The sequence below is a fragment of the Cyprinus carpio genome, chromosome B8, assembly GCF_018340385.1.
Source record: "Cyprinus carpio isolate SPL01 chromosome B8, ASM1834038v1, whole genome shotgun sequence".
Classification (NCBI taxonomy): Eukaryota; Metazoa; Chordata; class Actinopteri; order Cypriniformes; family Cyprinidae; genus Cyprinus; species Cyprinus carpio.
The window spans coordinates 27,477,014-27,502,074 of record NC_056604.1 but is presented as its reverse complement, the minus strand read 5'-3'; the positions used below and the strand labels follow the sequence as shown (position 1 = coordinate 27,502,074).

The 25,061-nt window shown below is 37.7% G+C and overlaps 1 pseudogene; it reads right to left on the bottom strand.

The window, feature by feature from the left end:
- Positions 1–22,866, bottom strand: part of LOC109095498 — a 143,355-nt pseudogene extending 120,489 nt beyond the window's left edge.
- Between the last annotated feature and the right edge of the window lie 2,195 nt (positions 22,867–25,061).

Here is a 25,061-nt window from a genome sequence, read left to right as displayed (position 1 = left end):
AATGTCCTGAATCATAATTTAGGTGGAACAATCTCTGGCCTCAGAAAACAACTGGGTCTAGAAGAGTCAGAGAGCGATGGAAAGTTATTTTGAAGGGAGACTAAATGGAAAACTGGCCAATAAAAGGGAGGAAACCGTAAAACCTTGGAAGAGAACGTTGCATGCACAAATGAGTTAACAGCACACTGTCAAAGATAATGCTAAAGAACATCATAAAACATGTGGCCAAGCAGTTGCATATGCTTTTAGATACATTTACCCATAGTGCTTATGAAGAAGCATAATCTGATATACTGACTACTGAAATCTGATGACTACTGAAAAAAGAATTCTAAAAGAATTTTAACATGCAATACAGTAATGATAACAAAACATTCTACAATAAATGAAACAAGATAACCAGCAAACATGTTTTCAAATAAGTAAAAAATTAACAATTAGAGCAGCAGGCAGCTTCACATTTTGGCACAGGTGGAGTGAATCACAGTGTAAAATATGACGGTTCCTGTTGCCAGTAGGTGTTGGTTCCAAAACCTGATAGTGGTCACCACCCACTCTGCACATTTTGTAGGTCTCCATTATGCTGAGTTCACATTGCATGTTTTTTTCCCAGATTTTCACTCGCCGTCAGGTTTCGTGAAATGGCTGACAGATGCCCGGAAATCAGAGGCAATTCGGTGCTTGTTCACGCAAGTGACAATCACGCAGTCTGACTAATCAAGGACACAATTTAAGAGAACCGCAGACTGTCGCAGATGTCTGTGAAAAATTCGGGTTTTTATCATTTCCTTATCACTTCTCGTGTGCATTTGGCTGTAGTTTTCGGACCAGACAGAGTTGTCGGCGATTCTCCCTATTGTAAAGTCATGCAGTGTGTATTGTGTAACCTCCTGTCGCTGATCCATCGTGCAATGTGAACACAGCAGCAACTGAATGCTACCCCAGATAGTCTTGCAGTGTGAAAACAGTGTTCCGACGACTTTGAAAATCGTGCAATGTGAACTCAGCATTAACTCAGTTCAGTTCATGAAGCTGACTATCTGAATCAGGTGTGTTAATTAAGGGAGACATGCGAAATGTGCAGAGTGCGGGTACTCATAAACGGGATTAAGAACCACTGATGTAGTTTAGACGTCTTCAGTCTTTAAGTACATAATGACTAGGGTGATCAAACGTGCCATTTTCCCAGGACACATCCTGGCCAGGATTTCTACATTGCCTGAAATAACAACCTCCACCCTGATTTCATTGGTTAACTAATTCATGCAGTTATCATGGGTTTCATGGGTTCACCTCAGAGTTCAGAAAAAAATTACCTCGGATTTTTCATTGGATTGTAACAAGCAGTAATGTCACTAATCTATCAGAATGTTCTACAAATGATTAAGGTCAGGGTGAAGGTAAGGATTGGGGGTTAGTATTTGTTTGTGCAGTCAATCAGTACACAGCAAAATCTTCAGTGTTGAAATCCTAGTGTTGGGTACTTTTAGAGTAAAGTGTTAAAGTTGTGGTGTTGAATTTTAAAGGATTAACACTAACTAGTGTAAACAGCCCCCTCTGGCCAGTGTAAATACGCAGAGATACCTTTATTAACACTGTTGAGTGTTGTGTGTGTTGAGCTGTTGAGCGATTTATGTGCTGTTCTCTCCAAAACTTTTTCTCAAGAGAGATATTTTCTTTCACTTACGATGGGGAGAAGACGGGGAATTTGGTTTTATCAAATGAAAACACCATAAGTAAGTGTTTTACCTCGTTTACATATATTTTATAAGATGATTTTACTTAAGACGATATTTAAATGCTGTGCGCGCCTAAATGAGCCTAACCGTCTCTCACAGATTTGAATTGCTATGCAGTGCAGACGCGGGTAAGTAAGTAAGACCAGAAGTAAGCATTTTACCTCATTTAAAATATCTATTTTATAACATCATATTGATTTATAGCGACATATGTTGTGCGCTCCTACACTTTCCTCAGAGAGATAACGTTAGATTCTTTCACTGGAAGCGGAGCAGATGGGGAAGTTGGTTTTATCAAGGAAAACACCGAAAGTAAGTGTTTTACATCATTTATTGTATGCATTTCATAAAATAATATTTAGTAATGATATTTGTATGCTGTGCGTGCCTATGTATATGCATTTGTATATATTTGTAAATAACTTTTCAATATACTCAAACTCTATACTTCATCAGTTAAATTGTTCACAATTCAAAGTGAATTTGTGCCCTCACAAGAATTGGAATATGACACATGGGTAGCATGAACTACAGATTAGATATGATTTTTTTGGTATGCTTGTACTGTCATTTATTTATCTGCTGTCCCGTTTATGTGCATTCATTTTGATAGACAGAGCCCTGCCTCAGCGCAATGAGATCAGCATGGAATTCAGGAATCGCAACGTATTTTCCAGTAAGAAGGACTTTCTTTTTACAACAAAAATTTATACATTTACAGTGAGTTAAATGCTTTTAATTAAAGGGATAGTTCAGATTTAAATAATCATTTACTCACCCTTTAATTTGTCTTATGTCATATGTTTCTTCGTCAGACCACAAAAGGAGATTAAAATAAAATGTCCCGAATATGCTTGCCCATATAATGTCAGTCTATGGCGAATAACATCAAGCTGTTAAAATAGAAGCAACAGTATAATGGAGTGGTCTTATGTATCATGTGATGTATATTCCAAGTTTTCTGCAGGTATACAATAAGGTTTGGTGAGAAACATACTGAACTTTTTCATATTATTTAACAAACATCCTGACTTGTTTGTTGATCTCTGTGCATGAGTGTTCATGAGACTCTATTAGTTCAGTTCACTCTGAATTGCACACAAGTTCTGAAAGAAAAAAAAATAAAAAAATTCAAGATTGATAAAAATGTGACTCTGACTGGAGCTTCGGTTGTCATGACAGTCAAAATGAAAGCTGACAGATGAACGGGATCACTTCCTGTTGCAATGAGCACAGCAGATATATTTACCTTTTTATTTTATTTTGTGTTTTTATTCATCTTGATTGTTCACAACTTGTGTGCTTTTCCTGGTTGCGTTAGATTGAATTGCTTTGCTAATAGAGTCTCATGAACGCACATTCACGCACAGAGACCAACAGTCAGGTAAATAAATGATGACATCATTTTTATTTTTTGGGGTGAATTAACCCTTAAAACAAATTGTTCCCCTGAATTGTTGTTTACTTATACTCATGCCGTTCCACAGACACCATGTAAGACATGTATGTCATACAGGTTTGGAATCACATGAAGATAAAAAAAAAATGATGACAGAATTTTTGGGCAAATGTTTTGATTAAACTATTATTGTTTTGTAATTGATAATTGTCTCTGATATTTTACTTGTTAATAATAGCTTTGATAAATGGATGTGAAATGATTCTGTTTTTTTCTCCCCAATTTTACAGGAGCACTTTTGTGATGCTGCAAGTGGGAGTGGATTTCTTGCTTAGCTGAAAACTGCAGAGAACCACGTCTTTTCGTCCTGAAAAAAAGAAAGACACTACTCTCTCCAAGGAGGTCCAAACGCCATTGGCACAGACTTTGTTCAGTGATCAGTAACATACATTCAGCCAGGGCCGTCCTTAGGGGGGTGCAACTGGTGCGGTCGCACCGGACTCCGCACTTGAGGGGTAAATGGACTGAATGAGCCCCCCACCCCAGGAACGCTCCCTACTTTGCACCGGGCCCCGCATCAGATAAGTACGGCCCGGAATTCATGGTTGATGGTAATGAATGAGATGCTGTGGTCTAAGCAGATAAATGTAAGCACTTTCCACCTTTTTACTCAACGCGGAAGTAAGTCTATGGGTGAGACTTCCGTTTCATTAGCTGCTATAACGAGGAGAATAACAACGTGCAGTAAACGGTAAAACTGTTTGCATTACAAACAAGTGTGTTCTTAATATAGATAACATTAAAATAGTATGATAGGACACATCAGTTGTCAGTATCAAGCAGCAAAACAAACTGTTTTGTATAGCTAGAAATAGCTGGATGCAAATGAGACCGGAAGCTACACCCATAGAATTTACAAATGGTGGCACCCATTTTTATGTCAGGAAAAAGGTGGATAAACCTAATGAAATTCAGAATACATATGGACCAAATAAGAATACGTATTTTTTGCCTTCACACTGATTTGCTTTAACATTGTTTTAATTTTTGTAAGAACATGTTGGTTACATTTATTGAAAACACTGAATGTGAAGACATTTTGGTGCAGGGATAAAGTTACAATGTTTCAATTTAAATAAATAAATGTAAACATGTATTGATTTGTGGATTAATTTATTTATTGTCATATATACATTCCAGGAGTGTTAAATTTGACTTGAATTGAGTTAGTTGTTCACTGGCTTTTTTGCTGTGCAGGAGAGTTATTGTTATGCTAACTACACTGGAGTTAAAATATCAAGAGTTAAAATCTATCTTAAAGCTGTTAAATTGTAACTCTTAACACTGGTGTTAAGGAAAAATCAACACTCTGTGGTGTGGACCAGAGTTGTTTTTTAACTCTATACCATGTACATATAACTCATTCATAGTGTTAAACATGTAACTCTTTGAAGAGTGTTAAAGTAACTCTGAAAAGATTGGGACAATATGCGCACTTTTTCGGAGTTGATTTTAACTCTGCTAGAGTTAAATTAACACTTGCAATTTTGCTGTGTACTGTGACTGACACGACAGATTAAATCTTTAGAATTGTCTGTGTGGGTAGGGTTTGCGCTTACATGGTTTGAGAAAAAAAATTATGCTTTTTGTGCTGGTTCACAGAATTAGTACTTAATTTGGGTGCTTCTGTTGGTGCACAGTTTAAAACATTATAATGTTCATGTGCATGGGGTTGTGAACAACGCTAGCTTGTATCACTTCGATATGGTAACGTACCAATTCAATATGGTTTTATGCAGTTTTCAAGTAAAATCAACTAAAAGTGTGGGCATATGGTTACTGACCGTGCCATTAGCTTGTGTAGCTCCAGTTTGTGCTGCTGGTCTTCAGCTGCGATAGCATGTTGTGCTTGCTGTTGCATTCCCTGCTCAAAGTGCTGCATATGCTGGAATGCATCGATCTGAGAGAGATGGAAATAGAACAAATGACAAAATATATCATGCAAGTAATCATTACTAACTTGTATAAGACATTTTTATACAGTCAAGGTAAGTCACCTTTATTTATATACAGTCGTGGCCAAAAGTTTTGAGAATTACATAAATAGTCGTTTTCAAAAAGTTTGCTGCTAAACTGCTTTTAGATCTTTGTTTCAGTTGTTTCTGTGATGTACTGAAATATAATTACAAGCACTTCATATGTTTCAAAGGCTTTTATTGACAATTACATGACATTTATGCAAAGAGTCAGTATTTGCCAGTGTTGGCCCTTCTTTTTCAGGACCTCTGCAATTCGACTGGGCATGCTCTCAATCAACTTCTGGGCCAAATCCTGACTGATAGCAACCCATTCTTTCATAATAACTTCTTGGAGTTTGTCAGAATTAGTGGGTTTTTGTTTGTCCACCCGCCTCTTGAGGATTGACCACAAGTTCTCAATGGGATTAAGATCTGGGGAGTTTTTCCAGGCCATGGACCCAAAATTTCAACATTCTGGTCCCCGAGCCACTTAGTTATCACTTTTGCCTTATGGCACGGTGCTCCATCGTGCTGGAAAATGCATTGTTCTTCACCAAACTGTTGTTGGGCTGTTGGAAGAAGTTGCTGTTATAGGGTGTTTTGGTACCATTCTTTATTCATGGCTGTGTTTTTGGGCAGAATTGTGAGTGAGCCCACTCCCTTGGATGAGAAGCAACCCCACACATGAATGGTGTCAGGATGCTTTTTTGTTGGCATGACACAGGACTGATGTTAGCGCTCACCTTTTCTTCTCCGGACAAGCCTTTTTACAGATGCCCCAAACAATCGGAAAGGGGCTTCATCGGAGAATATGACTTTGCCCCAGTCCTCAGCAGTCCATTCACTATACTTTCTGCAGAAGATCAATCTGTCCCTGATGTTTTTTTTTTGGAGAGAAGTGGCTTCTTTGCTGCCCTTCTTGACACCAGGCCATCTTCCAAAAGTCTTTGCCTCAATGTGCGTGCAGATGCGCTCACACCTGCCTGCTGCCATTCCTGAGCAAGCTCTGCACTGGTGGCACTCCGATCCCGCAGCTGAATCCTCTTTAGGAGACGATCCTGGCGCTTGCTGAACTTTCTTGGACACCCTGAAGCCTTCTTTACAAGAATTGAACCTCTTTCCTTGAAGTTCTTGATGAACCTATAAATTGTTGATTTAGGTGCAATCTTAGCAGCCACAATATCCTTGCCTGTGAAGCCATTCTTATGCAACGCGATGATGGCTGCACGCATTTCTTTGCAGGTCACCATGGTTAACAACGGAAGAACAATGATTTCAAGCAATGATTTCTCCTTTTAACATGTCAAGTCTGCCATTCTAACCCAATCAGCCTGACATAATGATCTCCAGCCTTGTGCTCGTCAACATTCTCACCTGAGTTAACAAGATGATTACTGAAATGATCTCAGCAGGTCCTTTAATGACAGCAATGAAATGCAGTAGAAAGGTTTTTTTGGGATTAAGTTAATTTTCATTGCAAAGGACTATGCAATTCATCTGATCACTCTTCATAACATTCTGGAGTATATGCAAATTGCTATTATAAAAACTTAAGCAGCAACTTTTCCAATTTCCAATATTTATTTAATTCTCAAAACTTTTGGCCACGACTGTATAGCTTTATACAATACAGATTGTGTCAAAGCATTTAGTATTAGCATACAGGGGTTAAAGCAAAAAAAACTAAAAAATCCTGAGCCTGAAAGTTTTCTGGGGGCAGGCCGAGGCAGCACACGCAAAGCATGCAATGACTGTGGCAGGCAACTTTAACATTTGAAAGGATACAATGCAGTTGTATTTAGAAATATTTAACTAATCTAGGGCTGTAACTAATGATTATTTTATTAATCAAGTAATCTACTGATTTCTTTTTTTTTGTGATCAACTTTTTTGATTTTTGATTCAACAAAACAACATCCATTCAAACAAACAAAACAGGGAAGGGGAAGCAACAGACATATCAATATTTTTACAATCTAAAAGAAAAAAAACAACAACAACAACAACAACAACAACAACAACAACAACAGCTTTTTATAGTCATTCCTTTATATAATCCAAAATTTTGGTTAAAAAAAAAAAAAACCTTGCCATGCATCAATGATACTAGGTTTAGCCCTGTTCTTTCGTGCTGTTGTATGTTCACAAATCACTATTTTAAGGAGGCTGTGAATCCAAAATATTTTTGCACACATGTGAGGAGTGAACCAGTTTTGTATTATTGTCTTCTTTGCAGCTGTAATCTACTGATTATTTTGACAACTGAGTAATCTGATATTTTTTAGTAATACAAACAGACCTAAGTGAAAATCAGGCTTTAGTATGTCTATTTATATATGAACTAATGATATGGCAATAATAATTGGTTCAAATAAAATATCAAAACCAAGAAATTGCATGACTTTATTGAACAACAATGTTAAAATACATAATGTAATATGCCTATACATAATATGAACATAGCCAACTTAAGTCCATTATGTACAAACCTGATTCCAAAAAAGTTGGGACACTGTACAAATTGTGAGTAAAAAAGGAATGGAATAATTTACAAATCTCATAAACAAATGTTGAAATTGAGACATTTTGAAATGTCATGCCAAATATTGGCTCATTTAGGATTTCATGAGAGCTACACATTCCAAAAAAGTTGGGACAGGTAGCAATAAGAGGCCGGAAAAGTTAAATGTACATATAAGGAACATCTGGAGGACCAATTTGCAACTTATTAGGTCAATTGGCAACATGATTGGGTATAAAAAGAGCCTCTCAGAGTGGCAGTGTCTCTCAAAAGTCAAGATGGTAAGAGGATCAATTCCCCCAATGCTGCGGCGAAAATAGTGGAGCAATATTAGAAAGGAGTTTCTCAGAGTAAAAAGAGTTTGAAGTTTTCATCATCTACAGTGCATAATATCATCCAAAGATTCAGAGAATCTGGAACAATCTCTGTGCGTAAGGGTCAAGGCCGGAAAACCTTACTGGATGCCCGTGATCTTCGGGCCCTTAGACGGCACTGCATCACATACAGGAATGCTACTCTAATGGAAGTCACAACATGGGCTCAGGAATACTTCCAGAAAACATTGTCGGTGAACACAATCCACCGTGCCATTCGCCATTGCCGGCTAAAACTCTATAGGTCAAAAAAGAAGCCATATCTAAACATGATCCAGAAGCACAGCCGTTTTCTCTGGGCCAAGGCTCATTTAAAATGGACTGTGGCAAAGTGGAAAACTGTTCTGTGGTCAGACGAATCAAAATTTAAGGTTCTTTTTGGTAAACTGGGACGCCATGTCAAGCGGACTAGAGAGGACAAAGACAACCCAAGTTGTTATCAGCGCTCAGTTCAGAAGCCTGCATCTCTGATGGTATGGGGTTGCATGAGTGTGTGTGGCATGGGCAGCTTACACATCTGGAAAGGCACCATCAATGCTGAAAGGTATATCCAAGTTCTAGAACAAACATATGCTCCCATCCAAACGTCGTCTCTTTCAGGGAAGACCTTGCATTTTCATACATTACAATGCCAGACCACATACTGCATCAATTACTGTACAACATCATGGCTGCATAGAAGAAGGATCCGGGTACTGTAATGCCCAGCCTGCAGTCCAGATCTTTCACCCATAAAAAACATTTGGTGCATCATAAAGAGGAAGATGTGACAAAGAAGACCTAAGACAGTTGAGCAACTAGAAGCCTGTATTAGACAAGAATGGGACAACATTCCTATTCCTAAACTTGAGCAACTTGTCTCCTCAGTCCACAGACGTTTGCAGACTGTTATAAAAAGAGGGGATGCCACACAAGTGGCATAAACATGGCCTTGTCCCAACTTTTTTCAGATGTGTTGATGCCATGAAATTTTAAATCAACTTATTTTTCCCTTAAAATGATACATTTTCTCAGTTTAAACATTTGATATGTCATCTATTTTGTATTCTGAATAAAATATTGAAATTTGAAACTTCCACATCATTGCATTCTGTTTTTATTCACAATTTGTACAGTGTCCCAACTTTTTTGGAATCGGGTTTGTATTAAAAAAATACCTGCAGAGGGCGCCAACGGCCTGGTGATGATTCCCTTTACAGCATTATTAAAGATGTTTAAATCCATTCAATTTTAATATTTTGGCCACATGCAAAAACTTTTCTTTTGAAATCGCGATGTACAATATGTGACATATTTAGACATAGGTTGATGTATTCTCCAGTGTTAGCAAATGTTTATAAATGATTTACTTTACAAATCTAATGAGATACTGCATACTGTTTTTCCAGATGAACCTTAATTCAAATTCACAGCATATACAGAGGAAGAGTTTAGTCTTTTTCACACATACAGTCTTTACTGGTAAATTACCGGTAAGTTACCATTAGGAGATCATGTGTGAACAGGATCTTTTCAAAAATCCCAGTAAATTTGTTCTGGCAATCATATCATTCTTATGGAGATGAGATGATTACTCTTAACTGTTTACAAAGCTCTGCTGCTTTATAAAGAGCTTTTCTATGTAAATGTGCACTAGATGGACATCTTTGACCATTGTGCCTCACAGCTTTTTGTCGCGCTTCTCTATTCATCAGGGCTGCGAATCTGCAGTTGGATACTATTATGAGCATCTCCTGTTTATAAGAGCAAAACATTCTGATTGGCTAGTAATGTTAGTTTGGTTGAGAGTTAAAGCTGCTCCTCTCATACCGTTGGTAGGTGAACTCATGGACTCGAAAGTGATATAAATCAACAAGATTTTTTTAAAATGTATGATTATTTTTTCACGCAGCCAACTGCTGCACGTCGGAAATCCGGCACGGTGCCGGGGGAACTTAAAGCCCTGAGCATATAGTATTAAACAAGAAAAGAGTGTGTTGATAACACAAGAGGACAATAGTGAACACTAAATTTTCCAGTTATATTTAGACAGTATGTTTATTATACAGACCGCTTCCCTGGAACAATGGTGATGACTTCTCCCAGTTGCCAGTCATGAGCATTACCATAACACCCAATTTCCTATAGACTCCATTAAAACTGATATTTTCCTTCAGTAACACCAATTCAGTACCAACATTAAGAGCAGGTCATCCAACAGACAACATAGTCAATTTTGTTTTGTTATTTCTATTAATATGGAAATTTGCAATTTAAAATTCAATCTGTTTTAGTTATTATATTTTTTGTTTCCTTATCTCTTCACAGGAATATCTGAGTGAGGCTGACGGGTCCATGTGTGTATGCCCGTAATTTTAACACAACACTGTGAAGTGGATTGGGACTGGCTCTCTGGTTTGGTCTATGATTCTCAGTGCCTCGTACTTAGCCAGTACTTACGTAATCTCTTGCAGACATAAGACTCCAGTAACAAGCTGTACTATGGGATGTTGATGTGACGTAATTGTACTGTCCTTAAAGAGATAGTTCACCCAAAAATGAAAATTCTGTCATCATTAATTATGTTTCCATCAACCTATTTTACGTATATTCTGGGATAGTGCATAAAAAAAGGTTGAATGGAAATGCCAAGATACGCCTTAATTCTAAAAATGTGCATAAAAACTCATGCGCTCAACATAATAAGATACATTTTTTTTTCCAATAAGAAAATGTGTGCATAAACTATAAACAGGTTCTGGGGAAAGCTACTGTTTGGTTACCTACATTCTTAAAAAATATCTTATTTTATGTTTTTACATTGATTTTCTGTCATGATTCTGCCCTCGTGTCCTTGATTTTCTCTAGTCTTGAGGCAGGATCATGACAGACCCGTGTTTTGTGTGCAAGCACATGGCCTTGTCTTTGGGTCATGTGCTTGTGTTGTCTCGTTCCCTTGCCCCGCCCCCTCGTTATCCGCGTTTTGTCATTATTGCTTTACCTGTGTAATTATTGTCCTGTGGTGTGACACAAAATCCCTTTCTAACTGGGAAATAACTTTAGGATCCTTAAAAATCTTGCTAAACTGTACCCCGAGAAGTAAATAATGCAATTTCAAGCTTAAGTTAACAAGAGAGAGAGAGACACTGTTATTACTTACGTTTGTAACTTTTGTGTGGAGTTATTTAAGTTTCGTTTATTTATATGAGAGTTGGACATAAAATCTCAAAATATTGTACCATGTCCATTTGCCAATACTCTAAAAGGTGACTGCTCTTCACAGCGCAGAGTAAAAAGAGGTAAGACTGTAAAGCTGGAAAGGTAAAGCCTTTCCACTCGTCTTGTTACATCATCACAGACAGTAGAGTTTTTCCTTAAAAAAAAAACAAGGATGTTTTTAAGCGAGGAGAAACTAATTCAAGGATTTTTTTTGAAGGAGTCTGTCTTCCTCTCATGAAGGAGTGCTTTCATTGGTCTTATATGAAAGGCTACTAATGGCACATGGAATGTTGTTGACGGGAGGAATTTCCCAAAACCTATTACAGTCATGTAAAATTAAGCCATTTGACAAACTAAATGGAAGCCACAAGTCTCATTTATGTAACAGGAAACAAGTATTTGACGTCTTGCATAATTTGAAAAATATTTACACAGCATTCCAAAAAGTGCTAAATTGAGCTGCTTCATCTCATTTGATGGACATTGTGCAAGTGTTCTTTACAATAAAAGGCCCTGGGGCCCTAGGAGTCACTACATGCTCTATGCGTCTACCTGTGCCATGTGTGCCAACAGCCCAGAGGCTCTGGTGGTCAGTAGACACAATGCAACAAAGGGCCAACAATCCTAATTCTGACAAAATAAAATTCTTTGCAAGCAAATGTAAACTCTAAATATTATAAAAAATGCAAATCGGTGTTGTCATGATGTAATTTTCATGTGACTCTAATGTGATTTGCCAATGCCATTTATGGCTTTGGTGATTTGCTCAAAACAACCTGTCTGTGGAATTGATTGGCCATGAGCTATGACTGGAGAATGCAAGTCATATACTTCCAGTACTGTATGCACCATATAAGCAACTGCTGTTAAGATGAATGGGAATGCTAATGGATGGCTTCCTTCAAGCAGTAAGAATCTGTACTTGACTGTACATGATTGAAAATATTTCCCAGGGGCACTGCAAAGGGAATTGCTTGTTTTAAGAGCATTATAAGTGAGTGTGTGAGTGTTTACCTTGCGAGAGCTCTTCCACATGTACTTCATATAAGCGTAGGTGACATGAGGGTGGGCGGTGGGCAGGGGATGGTCAAGCTGTTTGGAAGGATCCACTCCCAGCAGGAGAACGAGGGTCTTATGGGCTAGCGCCTGGGGTATACACAAATATATACTGTATGTGTGTGTGTGTGTATGTATGTAGAGGTCTGTACAATTATTCAAAATAAAACTGGAATCAGGATATAGCTTATTGTGATTATTATATAATGCGATTTTCAAATTAAATGTGCTGTGTTTTAGAGTGAATTGTGGAACTGTGTTCATTTACATGCGAGTAGCTTAAAGTGGTTCCAATACATGTGTAATTTTTTTTATATATATAATTTATTTAAAGCAACTTACAAATGAGGACATAAATATAAAATATAGTGTGGAAATAAATAAATAAATATATATATATAGATTGCAGAAAACGGTACAGGTGACGAGGAGCTTAAGCAAAACATCAGTAAACTGCGGTCAGATGAGATGTTTTCAGGCAATATGTCAGTAGAAACTAATTATTCTCTCCTGTCTGCCGTTATACTGTGCTTGTAACATGTGCTCTTCAATTGCATGCACAAATGTATATCATTTCATATTAATGCGCAATTATATATAAAAGGTTGTGAGAAAATACAATGTGCGTCAAATCCGCATCACGTTTAGCAGCGGCAGCTCTTAAAGAAATAGCAAAAACATAACAACCCAGCTGCTGTGATGTCTGTTAATCAAAGAACAAAAGAAAAAAGAAAATCAAAAACTTTTGTAGCTTTAAGAATTCATCTATTTAATTTAGAATTTAGTGTTTGATAACTTTATTACATTCCTGCATATTTCCTACTTGCTGGAGGGCACAGGTAGCTAAACATGACATTTATTGTAAAAGGTTTATGTGAAGATCATTTTAAGTTAAATTAAAAGTTATTTTTAAAGTCTAATAAATGTTAAAAATGATAGCTCTCATTTATACTGTAATATTGAATGACTATAATCAATTTTTTGACACCAGCATTCGTCATAAAAAAGATGCCACTAAATAAATATCAAAAATATACTGTCTTCATGTTGTTTATACCTTAATTTGAATATTTCATGTGAAATTATTACAATATAAAAGTATATTTAAAAACTTTAATGTTAGATAAAATTATAAAAAGAAAAAATAATATTTTTTAATATATATTTAAATATATATGTGTGTAGCAATAATATTCAATTGTCGTTTTAAATGATTATGTCTCCAAACTGTTGTCAATGTATAAATAAAATGGCAAACATCTGTAAACCAAAAGTCATTAAATTACATGAACTGGCAGCTGTCATAAAAACCTGTTTCTGAGAAAATTGCCTCCAAAGATTGTAAACATTTTCAATAGAATTGGAAGATTTACTACACATTCAAGATTAATTAAGACATCAGCTGTGCCACACAAATATGTTGTTTTCATTCAAATCAAAGCACAAACAACACAGAAAACATATTCCTGTGGCCCAGCTGACACAGAACAACATATGCTATTTGCGCTCATTGGATACTCTCCAAAATGGCGCTTAGGGTGACGTAGAGGAGACGAATTGTTGAATAAACTTCTTCTTTTTTTTTTTTTTTTTTTTGCACACAAAAAATATTCTCGTAGATTCGTAATATTATGGTTGAACCCCTGATGTCACATGGATTATTTTACTGATCTCCTTGCTATGTTTCTGGACGTCGATCATATGTTTTTATAAATGTTACAATAGTATAATGTTATCAGATTTATTAAACAACACAAAGTAACGGGTGATTTCAATGCTGTATTCCTAAGAGGAACAATGTGAAGTTCATTTATTAGTCACTGGCTTGATTTATTGACATATAAACAGAAACAAACAAACTAGTGACAAAGAATGTCTAAATAGGAGGAAATAATAAAGAGGAGGACATAAAAAAAGTGTTGTTTTAGTAACTCGGTTTCAATAAAAGCTGTTCCCTTTCAAGGGAACTTTGAACTGCGTCCTCTAGGGGTCGCTATGGGGAACGCCTCATCATGACCCGTGTCTGAAGCATACAATGAAAAAACACCAACAAGTTGGCCGGCGTCAGCCCCTGACGTCACTACCGGTGCGACTATGGATAAAGAGGCGCCGGGAGAACACGTCATTCTCTTCTTTGTCTTCACTGACCATTTTGTTTGAAGCATACCGCGTTTAGGAGTGCATGTTTCTCGCCAGAGGCTTTGCTCTGATACCAGCAGTTCACACGGCTCGCGTGCTGTGTGTGTGTTGTGTTTAGCTCCTGTGGGAGCTGAATGCATGCTCCGGGTCGCGATAACCACATTGAGAAGTCTTCTCTTAAGACTTCCTCCTTGCAAAGCAAGCATTAGCAAAACGTTTAGAGGATGTGTGCATCCATGTCATCATTATTTGATACCCGATGACACACACAATCTCTGCATTGTTTGTTTTGGGATAATAGCACGCACGCAATGTCCTTGAAGGGGCAATTTGCGTGCATTTGTGAAAGCTTTTTCAAAAAAAAAAACCTCCGCTCTCGGTTGTCTCTCTTTTCAAGGAAAGAGGGGCAGACATCTGCTTCCCGCGAGCTGTTGGAGGCTTTGGATCACGCTGCGGCAAGGTTGGACTTGCCGTGGAAGTGTGCTAAGAAGGTGACGCCGCGAGGTCATCTCAATGAGCGTTATCTTTCTGGCCATAGCCCTCCAGCTCAGGTGAGCCTACCATTTCTTCCTGATCTCCATACAGAGATCGAGTAGAAATGGAAGAGGCCGTTTTCCTCACGCATCCATTGATTCCAGCATACGAGTATGCAAAATCGAGATGATGCGCAAAAACGGTTTCAGGATGAGGTAGCTGAGTTGCGCCGCACCATGGATTTCGCCTTCCGTGCTATTAAGCAGGCAGCCTCTGCCATTAACGGGTCTATGGTGGCCATGGTACTAACGGGGAGACATCTGTTGGTGAACCTGGCAGATATCAGGAAGAAAGTAAGGCTTTCTTCTTGATGCTCCAGTCTCGCCTTCCGAATTTTTCGGTACCTCCGTTGAGATGGTGGTCGAGAGGTTCAGGGAGGTGAAAGCACACTCAGCGGCCTTCAATCCTTCACAAACATCCAGGTCTGAGCCCGAACAACATCCTGGTCCGTCTCGGTCTGAGGATCAGAGACTGACACAGAAGGATAGTGTCGCTGCTCGTGCTCCTCCCCCACCTGCAGGTAGGTGTAGGATGAATCGCAGGTCAAAGGAAGATAGGCAAAGGGATGTGATCCAGACAAGGCGTCATCGCTTTCATCTGGATCAGAGTGATACTTGAGTATCTACTCGCTCCCTTTGGGGGGTTTACATCTGCCCTTATCTTCCCCTTCCTAACTCCCCTATAACCACCAGCTCTCCACCTGACCGAGGTTAGGTGGGAACTTCCTGCATTACAGTCTCCTCTTGAGCAGGGCTCCAGCGTGGGAACCAGGGTGGGTGAGTATGATCCATTCTATATATATAGATATATGTATTAATTTGCTGGTGGTTATGTGTGTATAATCCTTTCTTTGCAGTGTTCTTCCGGGCTGGATTCAGAACCAGGTGCTCGACTTGCAGTGCTTCCTCACTCGTCGATATTATGTCCAGCTGGTATGATAGCCCTCATTCCGGCTTCATGCTTCCTGGATCATGCGGACAGGTCATAGGCTTCCGCGGGAGCCTTCTTGATCATCAGGCCCCCGGCACGGCACTGCAAGAATTTCCTGGATGTCTGGCCAGGTCGCCCTGAGGGGCCTTCTGGTCATCTGGATATCCCTTCTTGCTGATGCATCGAGCGAGAAGTAGACGTGGCATTGGCGAGAATCTGCTTGTATAATGCTGTCTCAGGCAGTGCTCCCCTCGCCAGAGGATTGTAAATTTGAGCTTGCCTCTCCCATGCGGTTCGGCACCTCTGCAATGCGTAGGAAGCTTTAAGCACACACGCTAAGCTCTGTGTACTTTCTGAAATCCATATGGTGGTAAGTGTGCACGTGAAGTCTTTGCACACTTTCTAAAATCCACACTGTGGTTAAGTTCACACGCTAGTACTCTGTGTTCTTTCTAAAATCCTATATGGTGAGGGATTTAAGCGGTTGCTTTGTGCCCTTTCTTGTGTTGTTAAAAGCCCTGTTCATCTTGGGCGCCACTCCACCCATGTATCCTCGAATACCTATCTAAACAGGGTGTTGCTCCTAGGGATCTGTTGAGACAGTTCCTTCAGCAAGCTTATGCAAGAACGGTAGCCCCTGTGTGACAGGCAAGACTTAGTATAAAATGCTAGGCTCTTTGCCGTATCCCTTTAAAGGAATCTTTCTTGATTCCAAGCCTTGACCTCTACCACGGGCCGAGGCCCTAACAGGTAATTTGGGTATGTAGCCTAGGCCTTTGGCCATAAGGGATAATGTCACGGACAGCCATCTAACGTCCCAGGGGCAACTCCCATGGAAATGGGTATACTGTTCCCCACAGCGACCCCTAGAGGACGCAATTCGAAGTTCCCTTGAAAGGGAACGTCTCAGGTTATGAATGTAACCATGGTTCCCTGAGTAGGGAACGAGACACTGCGTCCTCTAGCTTTCTGCCATGCTTCGGACTCAAGCTTCAGATGAAGAAGTGAATGATGTGTTCTTCCAGCGCCCATTTATTCATAGTTGCACTGGTAGTGACGTCAGGGGCTGTCGCCAGCCAACTTGTTGGTGTTTTTTCATTGTATGCTTCAGACACAGGTCATGATGAGGCATTCCCCAAAACAAAAACAAAAATACAAATAAAATCGACACCTACACAATGAACAACCCTTTTCCATTCTGCCGATGTTGTTGCTTTGAGTTCTGAAACTTACACTGCTTTTATAGTACAATGACCTCTTATACTGTATGTCAAACAAGCATGGGATTTTGATTTCTCAGTTCATGCCCCCTTATTGTGTTTATTTTATATACTCTAAAATACTCTATATAGCTCCACATTGTGCCTAACAAGGCCCCTTAGCAAATCTAAATAACTGTAAACCAAGGCTTCTAGGGGCTTATTGCTTTATTTTTTCCTTGTTTACGGATGTTTCTATCTTCTAAACATTGTGCCGCATTCTGGAAGATATTTAAAATTTCCACAAGAGTTTTTCCTTTTGTGAAATGAAGTAGTCACAGTCAATCATATTTTATGTGTTACATAATGAGTTCAGTGTTAAGCTTGCAATTGAAGGTAACAGTGTTGTTCTTACTAGTCTTCCACTTTTTCCACAGAGGCTAGCATACTTCAACCACATCCTCATGTCCTCATGTGGACTAATGACCAGGGAGTGCACCATCAAGATCCTCTGCCAGTCCTCCACAATACGCTGAAAACCCTGAAGAAAAACAAAGTGGCATTTTCAGCATTTACTATTGTAAACTATGCTCAGTTCTGGGTGGTAAATGATTACATATAATGCAGATTTTATGTAATCAGACTCTAAAAATTAAATACTTGTAATCACATACCACTCTCATAATCAGACAACAGATATTTTATGGATTACATGATTACATATGCACACAATGGCTCTAATTCGTCTTTTTTCTCCTTTGGATTTTCTTTTCTAAAAAACAGTAAAAGACTACAATTTGCAAGTAATCTACCCAGCACTGACTATGCTGAAGCTCTGGTTGGTTACATCAGACTCTATTAAGTTTTTTGACATAAATGACAAGAAACTTAGCAGATGACAGCTCTAAAGAATGGTGTGTTAGCCATTATTTTGAGAAAATGTGTCAACAGAAAGATGAAGACTTAGGTGTCTATAGATATTACCATTGCATAGCCAGACTACTGACTTTTAGCAAAACTAGGAGCTAGTGTTAAGATTATAAAGTGGGCAGTCCTTGGCCAGAATAAGCTGCTTCTACACATAACAGAGATGAATAAACTTGAAAGGGAATAAAAAAAAAAGCAGATAAATAGCTGACTATACATTAACCCCCTCTAATAAAACAAATCACAATATTCTGAATCTGTAAATCTCCTGGACTGAAGCTGACCAATTAAATGCTGACTAATATTTCCTTGTCAACAATATATCAGTTTTGCACTATCACACCTTATGAACGGAAAAGTCTGCAGGTTGGCACCATTAGTTCTCACAGTTAAATGTCTGTTTTTCCCCAGTGGCACTAGCTGAGCATATAAAAGAAATGCAAGCCGACACACTACGTCAAGGAACCCTGCTGAGCTGATGTCAAGCCAACCACAAAATGTTTTCACATATAACGTCAGCCAGGTCAGGACAGGAATATTAATGATGGAACACAACAGCAACAGATGGAAGTTATTGGATCAGTCTGATGAATCCTTTCTTTGTGAAACTTAAAATTAATGTATCACTACTGACACACTGTTTATATGACAACATGTAGTGACAAAATTAAAAATGTATATGTGCAAAGATATTTTGTAATAAATCATATTTTAACTTAGATTTTAGATATATACATATAGAACCCTGAATACTACTTTAACTCGGCAAGTACCTGCAGACTTTCCCACCATGTTTCCCTTATGATGTCAGTCTGAGACTGAAGTATATGCTCTTACCCCATATGCTCTACTGTAACTCTCTCCAGCCATGGCGGTGAGCTCAGCATCCAGCAGATCTCTGGCTTTGTCAATGTACTGAAATCACATGAACACAGGTTATAGTTTTGCTTAATGTTTGTTTCTGGTTGCAATTATTTTTAGAATTTTTTTTTATAAATTTATCTGTAAAATGTCACAGGTCTGTTGACCGCATTGCAGTCATTTCAAATTATTTCAGTTAATTCAATGGACCTTACAGCAAACACCAGCAACCCCCACCCCCCCCCCCCCAAAAAAAACAAACAAACAAACAAACAAAAAAACAAATAAATATGACAAACAACAGGATAAAAAAAAAAGATAATTTCCATGTTCTGCAGGATGCACCCATTGTAGTGACAGGAGGATAACCAATTACATTCACACATTAATTTACACAGAACCAAACTTAAACATAAACATAAACTTAAACATGTACTGTAAATTCAGCAAGATTAACTAAATATAAAGTGTTTGCGTGCCTGCCATTGTGTATTTAACTTGAACCATGCCTAAGAAATGCCTAAGGCAGTGAGTGACTGATTCACTCCGTAATTTGCTAAATAAAAGCATTATTTTGGCAAATTATTTTCCTTGTGTTTTTTGCTATGTTAGAGGCAACAAAAAGACACGCAGCACAGCCCCTGTAAGTATGTTGCATGCAATGCATCTGCTTGCCTTGACAACCTCATGCACTTGGTGCAAGTAAAATCACTTGAATTATAGTACATGCATGGAGTGTCAATTTGTAAGTTTATTACAGAAATGCTCAAATTTGTTTAAAAGTGTGACTGACCAAATCGTTTGCCCCAGGATCAAATCTTAAGTTACACATATGGACCTCGACATTAATGCCTTAATGTAGTAACTGTGCTAATTCTTATGTCTAAACTGTGATCCGTGATTGTTGATATAAGCACTCATGTACAGCCAGATGTTGTGTCACTAAATTGTTTATTGCTGTTTATGTGTCAGTAAATTAGGCCAGTGACTAAATGGTCATGCTGTTCCTTTCAGTAGCATAAAAACCATGTGTTATTTAAATTGTGATTATAATGCTACAATCAACACTTCACAGTTAATTAATTAATCCTAGCAGCTGCTATAGTAAATACAAAGAAAAAGTTTTCAAAAGAGTTCCACATTTTTATTTCTTATGGAAATATGTTACTTAATCATAGCAGTGGGCGTTTACAATGAAACCACTTTTAATTAGAGAGTTTAAGTCAGAGGTCTAAAATTCAGGTAAGAAAATGACCTTTTATTTATAAATGATGAAAGTTTATGTTATGTTATGTTTTAAGTTCACCTCAGAAAACATAAAATAAAAAAATGCAATATTCAATGCAAATAGCAATTGAGGGATCAATGTCACAAGCTTCCTTGTTAACCAAAATTACCAAAATTCTCTGACCAGAAGCACAGCTTGATTTCATTCTGTCAATGGCTACTTCCCTTTCCAACTTTAAACTGGAGTGATGCTTCGACTGTTGTTTACCTGAAATAACCTTAGCCACAATGTCCTCTCGAGTAATGGAACAGGTGGGATGGACAGGATAATAATGGCTAACACAGAGCGTACATGGGTGTGTCTGTGATGTTCTCCATGTGTATGAGCTCATCTCTCTCTCTCTCTCTCTTTCACACACACACACACACACACACACACACACACACACACACACACACACACACACACACACACACACACACACACACACACACACACACAGTCACGCTTGTTTTGGAAAAAGGAACACTGCATCACCGCAGGGACTGTAAGTCAGCCAAGTTATTTGACGTGCAGACTGAGGGTAGCCTTTACATAACGCCTGTGAGACAATGCACCACGGCAACTGCTGCACTCATCATCTTTGACTGAACAATTTTTTCCTTAAACATCTCCCTCCTGGTTGTTTCTTCCATGTAAAGTGAGATTTTACATTTTTAGAGGATGACAAGTGAGGTTAGAGGCAGTTTATATACTATTAATTTAATAACTCTCATTAGTTGTTTATTATGTAGTACCTGTTGAGCCAATGAGAAGAGATCCTTATGCAGAGCAAGCACTGCCCTGTAAAAGGCTCCATCATGGGTGTCTCATGGGATCATGCAGATACTCTTCCATACTATCCCAGTGGCCTGACAAACACACAAAGATGCAAATTATACATACAAATATTATATCTTCGTCAAAATAAATTAAATATCTGTTTGCAATATCGATCTCACATGAAGTGCAACATTAAATCGCAGCATATTTGATGGACTGTAAACAGAATATCTGTAAATGCTCATTTATATTTAATGCTAAATGCGAATTTATACTTTCTAAACTGATACTGCTTGACTGACAAATAACAATTGAATGTGAACTCCTCATTGTTTGGTCTCAGGTCAAAAGTCAACATTGAATCTTTTTGCTTATGAAAATGTATAGTCTTAAAAGTACATGAAAATGCACATTAAAATGTCAGATGTTTATCACCAGGGCTTAAATGTAAAACAATAATAAAATAAAAAAAAATTACATTTATAATTTCTGTTCATTTTAAGTATTTCGCATGAATTCACATCCCTGAAATACGGGTTGTGAAATGCATGCTTTTGTTGTTACAGGTCTGTTGGCTGGTTTTAGAGATGTTTCGGGAACTTTTCAGCTTAGGCTGATTTAGGCAGGTTTTCTTAGCAGGGTAAGGAGAGAAAGAGACTCCTACAGCAGGTTTTTGAATTCAAATATTTCATGAATTACCATCATGAAACAAGTAAAACAAAATATACTGGAGCGTATTTATGTCATGTGTACATGAAATATGAAACATGAACATCACATGATTTTATAATATTTTTATTATAACAATAACATTCTGACTTTAATGGTCTTTAAAGCATTAGGAAGCTGCCTTGTTTTTTGCTTTATGTAACATCTAGCTTAATGTTGCAATGCAAATTGTTGCTGTATACATTATGTACACATATGCCTCAAAACATGCAACACTTTTTGTCAGACATGCTTGGCTGCTGTTGCCGACTGACATCAAGAATGTGCTGAGCGTTTGCACAGCAAACCACCATCCTGTCTCAAACAAAAACTCTTGGGAATAGCATGGCTCATGCAAGTATCCATTTTTGCTAAAATTCATGACAGTGAACGTTACCCAAATGGTTAGTAGTTTGCATCCCTGTCCTACAGAAGAGGAATGTTAATTATGTATCACTGTGTGTATGTGATTACAGTGTTTTGTCTTTTCAGTAATAAGTGGGAATAAAACTAAGGAAAATTGCAGATTGATGTTGTCAGGTAGATTTTAGTTACAGATATAAGTTACACAATTCCTAATTCCAGTGTTTACTGTCATAGCTATGTAAAGATTTGATTTAAAAAATGGTATCATAGCTAATAAAATATTTCTTATGATTTTAAATATGTATTTAACCTCAGAATGATCTCAAAGTAAGTCTGATTTTGTGGTGGCTGATCTTCCACAAGTTGGTATGATTCTTTAGGGTCTTTATGAACGATCTGCAACATATTTTGGTTAAAATTCCCCAGTGGTCATGTAAAACAATACCCTTTTTACAATGTTTTGTTCACAGAGACTCATTTTAGGACACATCCCTTTAAATGCAAATAAGCTCTGCTCACCCGCCCCTTTCTTCCTGGAACAGCAAAGGCGATTTGCAAATAAACATAAAAAATATAAAGTGTCAGACTTACTTCTTCTGGAGGTGCAGCTGGATCATGAACAATGGGTACTGATCTATCCTTGACTTTTAACTTTTTAACAAAACCCGCCTTGAATTGTCCCTCGTTCAGAAAGCAGGCAACAATTATTTGCGCAGACATAAACAAATTTAGGTGTATTCAGTGGCGCATTACCATTAAAAACAAAACTAATGCACTGCGCCCTCAGTGATTCTTATGTTCTTCTATATCACAAAACTACAAAACACCTGCATTGCTTACAAGACATTGTCGCTACAGCTGCTGGATCGTGGAGAAAATGATGGACCTTGTACTGCTGGCTGAGGGCGAAGATATGCTAACATTGGACAGTACATCAGAGGTTGTGGGCGGGGCCTGAATAATATGACATCATACTGCTCAGAAAATCAAAACAGCTTGATAATTGAGTGGGGGATTAAAAAAGGAGTGAATGGATTTTTATCATTGTAAGGTTTTTGTGTCCACACACTGCTAAGATACATTTATATGCAAAAAACCATGTAAAAGTGAATTTTGCATCCAATGTCTACTTTAAAACTGAAATATAATCTTAATTCAAGTGATGAAGGATTTTGTACTACTGTAAGGTTTACCCTGCCTGTTTTACATGTTTGAAAATGATAAACAGTTGAAAACATTAGAAATTTAGAAAACTAATCAAAAAGTAATCAGTTACATTACTTTCATGTTTGGGCCCATAACTGAAAAGTTACACTACGTATTACATTTTAAGTAAGTTAACTTGTAATCTGTAATCTATTACATTTCCAAAGTTACCTTCCCAACACTGCTATTACATCAATTTAACAATAATAACAATGAAAAAAAAAACTAATGCACTGCAAAATCATTGACTCCGAACAACTGACAAAATTTATTATGTTCTTCTACATCACAAAACTACAAAAGACCTGCATTGCTTACAAGACATTGTCGCTACAGCTGCTGAAGTGTGAAGAAAATGATGGACTTCGTACAACTGGCTGAGGGCGAAAATATGCTTATATTGGACAGTACATCAGCGGTTGTGGGCGGGGCCTGAACAATATGACATCATACTGCTCAGAAATTCAAAACGGCTTGATAATTGAGTGGGGGATTAAAAAAGGAGTGAATGGATTTTTATCATTGTAAGGTTTTTGTGTCCACACACTGCTAAGATACATTTATATGCAAAAACCATGTAAAAGTGAATTTTGCATCCAATGTCTACTTTAAAACTGAAATATAATCTTAATTCAAGTGATGAAGGATTTTGTACTACTGTAAGGTTTACCCTGCCTGTTTTACATGTTTGAAAATGATAAACAGTTGAAAACATTAGAAATTTTAGAAAACTAATCAAAAAGTAATCAGTTACATTACTTTCATGTTTGGGCCCATAACTGAAAAGTTACACTACGTATTACATTTTAAGTAAGTTAACTTGTAATCTGTAATCTATTACATTTCCAAAGTAACCTTCCCAACACTGCTATTACATTAATTTAACAATAATAACAATGAAAAAAAAAAAAAAAAAAAAAAACATAACTTTGCAAATTTAGTAAAATGAAAACCTGAAATAATTACATTGCATAAGTATTCAGACCCTTAACTAAGTGCTTACATGAAGCAACTTTGGTGGTGATTACAGCATCAAGTCTTTTTGGGTATTGTATGAATCCAATCAGCAAGGCATGAGGACACATTATTTCCGACAAAAAAATTGGTTTTATTGAGACCAGTAAATTCCCCAAAAATGTTACAAAGCAAGAATACAAATTCAATAAACTTTATCCAACATATAATCTAGCTAGACTTGAATAACTTAAATCAGCAAAGCAAAAACTCAACGTAAAGAAAAACCTAAGAAGCACTGAACATAATAAGACTGACCAACTAACTCAGACCGGTATTTAAGACAAATGGTAGACCCACTTATACAATACAAGGGGAAAACACACAATTAATATTTTCTCATAGAGGAAGAGAATGAATTGGGGGTTTTACCTCAGTATACTCTGCTACTCAGTGAATGATTATGTAGTGAATTGTGTGCATTATGAATGAATGCTTGTTAAGCTATCATCATTAATGTGTGGCCACATGTTTAGCCATCACACCTATGACATTTTTACATATGTTACAACATAGTTAATGCCCAATTCCATGTTGAACCTTTAACCCATTCCCAAGTCCTAAGTCCTTAGTACCATACACCAAACTATCATATAACAAATCACTATATTATGATGTACTCTGCTTTCATTCAACCCTGACCCCTAGCCACAGCCCCTGAATACATGATGCTTTCACGACCCTGCTTCACCAGTGAGATGGCACTGGGAATATAATGAGTGGCCTCTGGTGTCCTCCAGACATGAAACTCGGAATTGAGGTTAATCAGACCAGACAACCTTGTTTTTCAAAGTCTGCAAGTCTTTAAGGTGCTTTTTTTCA